General features: G+C 41.6%; 1 protein-coding gene across 3 annotated transcripts in view; it reads right to left on the bottom strand.

Moving 5' to 3' along the window:
• TTLL11 (tubulin tyrosine ligase like11) overlaps positions 1–4,120 on the bottom strand; it is a 148,802-nt gene extending 144,682 nt beyond the window's left edge. For 2 of the 3 annotated variants that reach the window (XM_015570647.1, XM_015570646.1), the window contains exon 1: positions 3,997–4,120. The gene's annotated coding sequence lies outside the window, so the exon portion shown is untranslated. The remainder of the gene's footprint in view (positions 1–3,996) is intronic. The other variant, XM_015570648.1, reaches the window with a different exon arrangement.
• Positions 4,121–11,373: the final 7,253 nt, after the last annotated feature.

The following is an 11,373-nucleotide window of genomic DNA, read 5'->3' on the forward strand; positions in this document are numbered from 1 at the left end:
CAAAGTCCCAAGACCTGGTGGATCTCGTCCTGTAACCCAAGAGTGTAACAACTTTGCCCAATTTAAAAAACAAAAACAAGAAATAAGAACAAAATAAAATCTGAGCTGCTCTGGAAGCATTATTCAATCCAAATATCAGTTATAACAGAAACAGTGTCAACAGTCCATTCAGTTCCATCCACTTCCCTCCATTCCCATCCCCACTGGTAAGTTCACTTTGGATGCCGCAGCAGCCTCTTAGCTCTCTCTCCATTTCCTCTCTCAGCTTCCACCCACCTCCAATGCACTTCTTGGGATGAGCTTTCTGAAATCCAAAATGCCACTCTGTGGCTTAAAATTCCTCAGCGGCTTCCCATGCCCTTTTGTCCCTGCCTAGCATCACTCTGCTGCCCCTATTACACGTGACCCTTTCTAACTGTCATGGGCCACATCCCCTGGCTGAGTGAGCAGTGAGTTCTAAGCAGTCTGTCTTTGCACCAGCTCTGCTCCCTTGCTTTACGTGAAGTTCAGGCCCATCCATCCCTGGAGGCTCAGCTCACATGTCAATCCTCCTCTCCGGGATCTCTCACTCCACCTATCCCAAGCAAATCTGGGTGAGGGCGAGTGTCCTCACTCCAAACCCCCACAGCATCCCAAGTTTCCTCTAACACAGCACATATTTGGTATCACACTTCCTTCTCCACATGCCTCTCTCCTTGTCCTTGAGTCCCCAGCCCAGCCCAATGCTTGCCAGACAGCTGCCCCCATGGATTCCTCAGTGGGGCCCCTTTCCTAGTTCCCTCCTCAGAGTGGGCTCTCAGGCACCACCGCCATGTGCTGTCAACATCTCAGACCCTGAAACTCATCAAAAGATTTGTTTGTAAGCTAAGAATTGAGAGTTTTAGGCTTTCTTAAAGCAGATTATTTTTATAGAAAGTCTTAATTCATCAGTTAAGATATAATAACAAACCTTAAGGGAAATTGCCCATAGAAAAGTGGCTAAAATCTAATGTGCTGACACAAACAAAATAAATTACTCTCATATGCGTGTCCAAAAGTTTTGCTTGTTCAGTGTGGGAAGTATTTATACCTGCCAGGCACGTCCACTAGGGCTTACTATAAGTAACATACAATGCATACAAAGTGTATTTGTGAAATAATGGGATATATCGGAGACAGAAGATAAGCTTGGACACAAACTGGAGCCAAAGGACAGACTGCTCGGTGATCACCCACTGCTGAGGACTGCATCTTCCTCAGAGCGGAGGGTGTGGCCATACTGTCACTCTGCCGAGAGGTTCAAGATCCTACTTTGTCATTAGAGCTAATTAATTGCTGTTAGTAAAGTGGAAAACTATATGTGTTAATCACTGGCAGGTGGAATATAGGATGGGACAAACTTGCTTCTTTGAGATAATATCCTTTTATCACCTTTAATGAAACCAGGCCTTTGGCGGTATTTTTCTCTGTATTTCTAATTTGTGTTCTGAATGGAGGGTCACAGCTCCTACCTTTTTCCTTCTCTCTAGATAAGGCGTGACAGGTCAGAAATGTAAATGAAGCCTCACTTATGATTCAGGTCTTAGGAACTCTGTCCTCATTCAAAGTTCTCTTTCAGATTATACTCTCCTGATATCCCAATAGGTCCTTTAGTAGCACCAAAAAGTCACCTTTTTTGCCCTAGCCAGTTTGGCTCAGTGGATAGAGAGTTGGCCTGCAGACTGAAGGTCCTGGGTTTGATTCTGGTCAAGGTCATGTACCTTGGTCCCGGTCTTGGTCAGGGCTCGTGGGGGAGGCAATCAGTTGATATGTCTCTCTCATATCCATGTTTCTCTCTCTCTCCCCCCCCCTTCCACTCTCTCTAAAAGATCAATGGAAACATATCCTCGGGTGAGGATTAACAACAACAACAAAAGTCACCTTTTCTGCGCAGTAAGACAGAAAGCAATACCTATTCCATTAGACCGTGTGCAAGAACCCTGAATGCAAGCATCATTCTTGTTCTGTAACAGAATCCTCTCTCCTTCTCTAAGGACAAATTTGACCTCAGGTTAATTTTCTAACTCTGTTCCCCTGGAAACCAATAAAAGTGGAGAGTTAGCTGTGTTACTAGACAATAAAGGATATGGTTAAAATGGCCCTGATTGGCAAATTGCATAGATAGCAGGTAGGAAGTCAGGACTCCAGGCTTTCCTGAGAGTGGTGATGCTTGTCACTTAGCATGATGCTGGCAGGAACCCTGGAAGCTATGTTGTGGAGTAGCTACATGAGATCTTGGGTCCAATGAGTCTTCTAAGCCAAGACAGATTCCCATCCACCAGTGTAGGTCTTGTCTCCTTGCACCTGAGCTTTCACTCGAGGGACCAGACACTAGCCCCTGGAACCCTTGCAAAGACTCTGCTGGAGAGACATGCTGGGTACTGACCCACTGGCAAGCTGTGTGTCCTGACCTATATCCTTCTACGTGAATCTGAGCCACATGTGGCATGGGGCAGTTTGTATGCTCAGTTGAAAAGCCCCTAGTGGACAAGGTACAACCAGCCAGTATATAATGTATGGATACTAGGTTTTCTGAGACGTGTTGTCCTACAGATGTGGCATGTACTGCCAAAGGGAAAAAACAAATTGATTCTCCTTTTCAAAATGAGCATAGCCCAGACGGTGTGGCTCAGTGGTTAACCGTCGACCTATGAACCAGGATGTCTCGGTTCGATTCCCATCAGGACACATGCCTGGGTTGTGGGCTCAATCCCAGGAGGGGATGTGCAGGAGGCAGCCGAGCAACGATTCTCTCTAATCATTTATGTTTCTCTCTCTCTCTCTTTCTCTTTCTCTCTCTCTCTCTCTCTTTCTCTCTCTCTCCCTCTCTCTCCCTCTCTCCTCTCTCCCCCTCTCCCTTCCTCTCTGAAATCAAGTAAAAATATATTTAAAGCAGAGAATTTCTTTAATAAAAAATAAGTAAATAAATAAATAAAATAGGTATAAATAATATAACACTGAGAGAAAACACCTTATATTCAGGCAACTACACTCTGGTGAAAGGACTCATGTCCTTCTACCAGTGGAATCAGACCAGGAGAGCAATTATGTCAAAATGATATATAAACATGGTTAAGGTTTGGGAGGAAATACAGAAATATCCACATTGTGGTTTTGTTAAAGGAGGTGATGATCTTTTTAAAAATGATTTTTATTATTATATTATAACATGCTTGGAACCATCTGTTAAAATTTCTGAAAATCAGTGGAAGACGCTTTGGCTATGATCAGACCCAGCTCAACAATGTTCCTTTTCCCCAAGCACCTCCACTCACTGTAACTACCCTCTTCACTTAGCCATTAAAAATAATGAATAGCAATTATAGCAGAAGAGGGCAGTAGAGGCACAGAGGGTGGTGGAGAGTGGACTGAGGGGGTATCTTAAAATGTTGGCTAGGCCACTTTCTTGGCACAAGTCCCCTCGCAGGTAAGTCTCACTGGGATAATGGCTTTGGGTAAAAGTAGAGGTTCTGCCACCTATTATTCCAAAACAGGTGCATTTGATTTTTAAAGTGGTACCTCCAAATGTGATACTCAAAGAAAATGAAAATTGCTAACCCCATTTCTGTGACATATTTCTAGAATTTTAGTACTTCTGTTTCCTGCAAATTATTTAAGTAAAATGGTCTATTTTTTTTTTCATTTTGAGAATATAATCCCCTCACCACACCCCCATGTTATATCTATAACTGAAAAAGTGAAAATCATGTCCTTCCACTAGTGGAATCGACCAGGAGAGCCTGTCTTTTGATGTTTTTGAGCCTCCAATCTTCAGCCCCCTGGTGGGTTAAGTCCAGATTCCTCTGCATTAGCATCCCTCCCAAGGTGATGGTGCCCAGGCAGAGTGCAGGCAGCAATTCCAATGAAGAGATCTCGAGTTTGATCTCAAAGCACTGTCATGTTATTGAGGACAAGTGTACCCTGAGACCCAGCCTGGAAACATTCGTAAATGCCAGCAACAAAAACAACAGTGGATACCTGGAAACTTGTTCACTTGACCGGAGAATATGTTGTTGTCATGAAATGAAACACCATGCCAGTAGATGTCACAGGGCGAGCGGCGGCCAAAAGGGAACTAGAAGAAAGAGAAAAAAATGTGACTAATCATCACAAGGGCAAGAGGAACAGCGACCACACTGATATCTACTGTGTACAAACTCCAGGCTCCCTGGCACACATCCCATGATTCAGTCCTCATAATAAGCATGTGCTGTCGCTGCTATTCTTTCCCATTTTACAGGTGAGGAGACAGACTCGGGCAGGTTAAGTAACTTGCTCAGGGTCACAACCAGGAGGGTGGAGTTCTGACTCCATGTGGCAGGCACTACACTCATGACTTCACAGGTACCTTCTCATTTTAATCCTCATAACTACCTACCAAGGATTATTCCCATTTTGCCAATGAGAAAATTGGGGCTGCGCATGGGATTCTAATATGCCCAAGGTCACACACAGCTGGTAAGGGGAAGAATCAAGATCTAAAGCCATGTCTATCTGGATCCCAAGCCATTCTTCTCTTTCTCTGAAAACTACAACTCTTAACCCAGTCCCCAAAGAATGGGCTTTCACAACCTCTCTCTCTCTCTCTCTCTTTCACACACACACACACACACACACACACACACACACACACACACGGGCCATAGGGCAGGATGCATCCCCAGTGCCTAAAACAGTTCCTGGCATTCAGTAAGAGTTTTTAAATAAATAAATGAACAAACCAGGAGTGGTCATCTGACTCAAGATGAGATAACCAGATTCTCCCAGGAATTTGGAAATCAGAGATGCTGGGCAGCCTCGGCTGGCCCTTGAACTGGAAGTAATAAAAAGCCAGAGCCAGGCAGCTGTGCTTGGCTGTGTGCACAGAGAAGCCAAGGCAGCCAATCTGCTGAGAGAGAGAGAAAAGGAGCAGGTACAGAGATAAAAGTAGAGGTGAGACGCTGTGGCCCTGGAGACACATATTGAGGGACCCCAGTTCCTAGGGCTCCCAGGTCCTGGACCCAGAACCTCCTGAGCCTGGCTGTCCTTCCTGTCCTTGGGTCCTATAAGATAGTCTTGTATCCTTAAAACACACCTGCTTTTTGCACAAACTATAGGGTTTCCCTCACTGAGACAAAGGGCCTGCTCTTTCCACCACTACCTAGGTTATCAAATTTGATCTAATTCTGAATTTACAGAATTGTTATCAAAGTTACCAAATTCTGCATTTACAGAATATATTTTTAAATCTGTAAGTCAGATGATCCTTGTTAAAGGAAAAAGTGAAGACATGTTAGTCCATATTTAGAACCTGCTTGTTTAAAGTCCAGATGAGGAGAAATACCAACACATTTAATAAAATCATTTGATTTTCCCATTCTAAGACTACAGTTAATCAGAATTTTTATCTGCTCCAAGTTGAGAGGGCCATATTCCAATGGAAGAACACAGCATTACTAATGAAATGGTGGTGACTCGAAGCTTTCTAACTATTCCCAATTAGAATGAAGGCAAACAGCCTCACGCACTTTAAATCATTCACATTATTTCTAAACTGTGCCAAACTGAAGCATATGTTACACACTCTATTAACATTAACAAGTTCCATCTATAATGTACAGCATTTCACTCATTTTCTTTGCATCCAATGGACTGAAGTTATTAATTCGGTACTCATAAATACAAAGAGATACAACATACGTTATTTTCTTCCAGCTGCTGGGTGCTAATATGGAGAAAGGGAATTAACTTAACCAGGGAGATATCTCTAAAAGCAGACTCTCCAAGCAAAGTTTCTACGATGCAAAATGATTTTGCTGCTCAAAATGTGGGACCAACACCTGCTCTATGTTGGGGGACAACTGTTGACTCCTTAACACCCATATGGTCACACCTCAATCCTTGCTACCTTCTCCCCAAACTACTCTTCATTCAGAAGTGCCTCTAACTCATTTTGTTTTGAGAAATTGCGTTTTTTAAAAATCCATTCATTCAATAATTACCATGCCAGGCACTGTGCTAGATACTGAGAACATAGAGAAACACAATTTTAAATAGGTCAAAGGCTTCATAATCCCATCTCTTTTAAAGATCTTTTTCAGCCGAAACCGGTTTGGCTCAGTGGATGGAGCGTCGGCCTACGGACTGAAGGGTCCCAGGTTCGATTCCGGTCAAGGGCATGTACCTGGGTTGCGGGCACATCCCCAGTGGGAGATGTGCAGGAGGCAGCTGATCGATGTTTCTCTCTCATCTATGTTTCTAGCTCTCTATCTCTCTCCCTTCCACTCTGTGAAAAATCAATAAAATATATTTTTAAAAAAAGATCTTTTTCAATACTGCCCATTTTCACTACCTCTGGCCAACATGCTACTAGAAGTTCTAGCAAAGCAATAGGCAAGAGAAAAAAATACAAGCTATCCAAATTGGGAACAAATAAGTAATATATCTGTTTGCATATGATGTTATTTTATATGTAAGAAACATTAAAGATCACTCATACACACAACTGTTAGAAATAAACAAATTCAGCAAAGTTGCAGATACAAAATCAATACACAAAAATCATTGTTTTTCTATACATTAACCATGAACAACCCCCCCCCCAAAATTAAGAAAACAATTACATTTACAGTAGCATCAAAAAGAATACAATACTGCCCTGGCCAGTTTTCTCAATGGTTAGAGCATCAGCCCTGGGAACAAAGGGTTGTTGACTCAATTTCTGGTCAAGGGCAATTTTCTAGGTTGCAGGTTCAATTCCTGGCCCCAACTGGGGTACAAGCAGGAGGCAAATAATCGATGTGTCTCTCAAGTCAGTGTTTTTCTCCTCTCTCTTTCTTCCCCCCTCTCCCTCCCTTCCATTCTCTCTAAAAATCAATGGAAAAAATATCCTCACTCCTTGGGTGAGCATAAAAATAATAATAACATAATACATAGGAAATCACCTAAGAGGCAAAAAACTTGTACACTGAAAACTACGAAATGTTATGAGAAAAATAAATAAATAAAGACACACATAAGTAAAAAGACATCCCAAGTTCATGGATTGGATGATTTAATATTGTTGAAATGTCAATTGTTGGTATAAACAATTGATATAAAATCCAAATGAGTTGAAAACTTATTTCCACATAAAAACCTACACACAGATGTTTATAGCAGCTTTACTCATAATTGCCAAAACTTGGAAGCCACCAAGATGCCCTTCAGTGGGTGAATAGATAAATAAACTGTGATATATCCAGACAAAATTATTCAGCACTAAAAAGAAATGAGCTCTCAAGTCATGAAAAGACATGTTGGGAGGTATTAAGTATGTATTTTTAAGTGAAAGAAGCCCATTTGAAAAGGCTACATACTGTATGATTCCAACTATCTGACATTCTGGAAAAGACAAAACTATAAAGATAGTTAAGGGATCAGGGGCTAGGGGAAAGGAAAGGATGATAGGTGGAGCACAGAAGATGTTTAGAGCAGTGAAACTACTCTATAGGATACTGTAATGCTGGATACATGTCATTATACATTTGTGGATGTTCACATGCAAAAAGAATAATGTTGGATCCTTACCTTACACCATACACAAAAATTAACTCAAAATGAGCCAAAGACCTAATCATAAGAGCTAGGAAAAATATGGGGGATAAACTTTATGACATTGGATTTGGCAATGATTTCTTGGATATGACACCAAAGCACAGGGAATAAATAAATAAATAAAAAAGTAGAACTTCATCAAAATTAAAACTTTTTGCATGAAAGGACATTATCAACAGAATGAAAGAGCAACCCATGGAATGGGAGAAAATATTTTAAAATGATATCTCTGACAAAGAATTAATATTCAGAATATATTTTAAACTGCCTACAACTCAACAACAAAAAGCAACCCAATTAAAAAATAGGCAAAGGATTTGAATAGACATTTCTCCAAAAAAAGATATGCAGATGGTTAGTATGCACATGAAAAGATGCTCAACAATGCTAGTCATTAGGGAAATGAAAATTGAAATCACAATGAGACACCACTTCACACCCATTAGGAGGGCTATTATAAAAAATAGTAATAAAAATAAGTGTTGATAAGGATGTAGAGAAATTGGAACCCTTGCACATTGGGAATGCAAAAAAGCTTCTGTGGGGAACATAATTCCACTTCTGGGTATATACCCAAAGAATTCAAGGACTCGAATAAATATTGATACACTAATGTTCATAGCAGCATTATTCACAACCACCAAAAAGTGGAAACAGTCCAAGTGTTCATCAACTGTCCATCAGTGAATAAACAAAATGTGGTACACATATACTATTACTCAGCCTTAAGAAGGAATGAAATTTTGACACCTGCTGTAATACAGATGACCCCTGAGGACATTATGCTAAGTGAAATAAAATAGACACAAAAGGACAAATATTGTATGGTTCCACTTATATGAGACAGCTAGAGTAGTCAGATTCCTAGGAAAAGTAAATGGTGGTTTCTAGGGGTAGGGGAGGGAACAACAAGGAATTATTTGTTTAATGGGTACAGAGTTTCAGTTTGGGAACATGCAATAAGTTCTGGAGATGGATGGTGGTGATGATTGAAAAACAATGTGAATGTATTTAATGCCACTGAATTGTACACCTAATGATGGTTAAGATGGTATATCTATTTTACCATAATAAAACAACATCAAAAACTGTTTGCTTACACCCTCTGACACTAAGGGGCCATTTGAGGCTCTACTCCAAGCTCTCTGTAGCCTGGAATGGTGCAGGGATTTTCATAGGGCAACTGAAAATTGACAAATGCTTCCCAGACTCCCCACTCCTCATTTTTCTCAAGCTCACATCATCACATTTACTCCAGGAGATTCAGAGACTCCCTGAAGCCTCTAGCTGTTAAGAGACACCATGTTAGAATGAATATGTGAAGTTATGAATAGTAGCTACACAAATACATCATCATGATCATCATTATCATTAAAGTTAACATTTAGGTAATGTTATGTGTAATTGTTAAACAACTTATCTCATTTAATCCTCACAACAACCTTATGAGGAAGGTGCCACTATTAATCCTATTTACAGTTGAAGAAACCAAAGCTTTGAGATATTAACTAACTTTCCCAAGGTAAAAGCTAACAAGGGCAGAGCCAGAATTAAATCCAGGTCTGCCTGACTCCAAGGTCCATGTACTTAACCAGCTACACACAACTAATCTTGAACTGATCACTGTAGTGGAATTTATCAGTCACACATGAACCATAGTAACTAACCTACCCTCACACTACATGCTACCATCTTTTCCCCAAAGGAAGTGGATCTTTCAGCAAATACACCTGAGGGGACCCAAATCCCTTTCCCTCTTGCCCAGAAGGACTAAAACACACTTGCAAAATGGCCAGGCTCAGACAAAAACTGAAGTCAGTAAATGTCCTTTGAGCATATTTGTGCTTAAGGACCTGATATTCCGGTCCCTCTTCTACTGACCCAGAGAGCAAGTCTGAACCCCCCAAGGGCTTTTGCAAAAAGAAATTTCACAGTGCATGCTGATGAAAGCACAGTTCACATTTCTGTACTTTTGAATGATTTTCTTCATGAACAGAAAATCTTTCAAGTGATTGGGCATAAAAGTGGCAAATAAGCTTTGATATGGGCAAGCATATGTGTAATGCATCTACAGAGGGAACTGACCCAAATTGCTGCTTTAAAATGAGGGGCCGGAAGCACTCAGCGGAAACACAAAGAAAGTGTAGCAGCCAGAGCACCATGCTTGGACTGGGAAGACCCTGGCCCAAGCCCCGGATCCACCACACCCACCTGGAGGCCTTGACATGAGGACCCTACCCCTCTAAGCCTCAGCAGCTCATCTACAGAAGAGGAAAACAACAGCAATAAAACCTACCTACCTCACAGGGTTGTTATGTGGACAGAGACAATGCATGGAAAAGCATTTTATAAATAGCAAATTGCTGTTATAAAGGACAGGTTATTGTTTTTAATATCCAAGGAAATCACCTCATTAGTAACTTCAATGTGAAAAGATGCCATGAAAATATCAAGCACCATTAGGGCATCTCTGGAATAAAAACACCGTGGTAACGAGCACTTGGGGGCTTTCCAAGGTGTCCCCAGGCAGAGTTAATAGAGTCCCCTCCAATGCCCCCTCTGTACTCTGTTGATGTGCGAGATGCGGCCACCACTTTGGGGGGGAGGGGTGGTTTCTGTTTATATGATTGCCTCCCCACCAGACAGAAGGCTACCCTCCCCCACCTACCCATCTGTTGTAGGGAGCTTCCAACCATCCCTGTTTCCTAAAACTCATACCCTGTGTAGTCTTCATCTACATTGTTACAGACTTGGTCTATGTGACCAACAGCTACAGCACAAGTGACATTCCGATATTAGGAAACTTCCAATATGCTTAATATCTTTATAAAAAGACTGAAGCAACTCCTTCCCCCCTCCCCTCATCATCATCACCATCATCATCATCATCACCATCACCCATTTTGGGGAAGCCTAGGAAGAGGTAGGAAATCAAAGCCTCCTGCCCACAGCCATGGGAGTGAAGGACGTGGATCCTTTGGCCCCAGGCAAATCTTTAGAGACTGTGGCCCTGTCCCGCAGCTTAACTGCAGCCTTGAGAGGGACCCTGAGCCACGACCCCCAGATCAGCCACACTCAGACTCCTAACCCGCAGAGATAATAAATGTGTGTTGTTTCAAGCTGCTAAGTTTGGGGAAAATTTGTCACACAGCAATAGATACTGAATACACCATTCCAGTTTCAGAGCTGGGTCATGGAGAAGGAAAGCATTCTGAAAATGAAGGAATCTAAGACTAATATAGCTTTATAATGAATATAATAACTATTTTATTGAGTACTAATTATGTGCCAGGTATCTTACATACATGCCTTCATTTTGCACATAAAATAATACAATCTTGACTGGCTGGTGTGGTTCAGTTGGTTGAGCACTGTCCCAGGTACCAGGAGGGCACGGTTCGATTCCTGGTCAGGACACATGCCCAGGTTGCGAGCTTGATCCCCAGTATGGGGCATGCAGGAGGCAGCCAATCAATGATTCTCTCTCTTCACTGATGTTTTTTTTTCTCTCTCTCCCTCTCCCTCTTCCTTCCTCTCTGAAATCAATAAAAATATATTTTTTTAAAATGCAATCCCACTGCTAATAAGTGGCAAACCACAACTTGAAGTCATGCTGGTCCATCTCCAAAGACTGTGTGCTCTTTGGACCGTTCCAAGATAGATGGATGGATAGATGGATTAGTCTGCGACCAAAAAACTGAACAAATATATCTATAAAAAATTGAGTTGTGATTAACACTTCAAGAAAGATTGTGGCATGCCATCAGTAGATGAGTGGAT

The sequence above is a fragment of the Myotis davidii genome, unplaced genomic scaffold (genome assembly GCF_000327345.1).
Source record: "Myotis davidii unplaced genomic scaffold, ASM32734v1 scaffold964, whole genome shotgun sequence".
NCBI lineage: Eukaryota > Metazoa > Chordata > Mammalia > Chiroptera > Vespertilionidae > Myotis > Myotis davidii.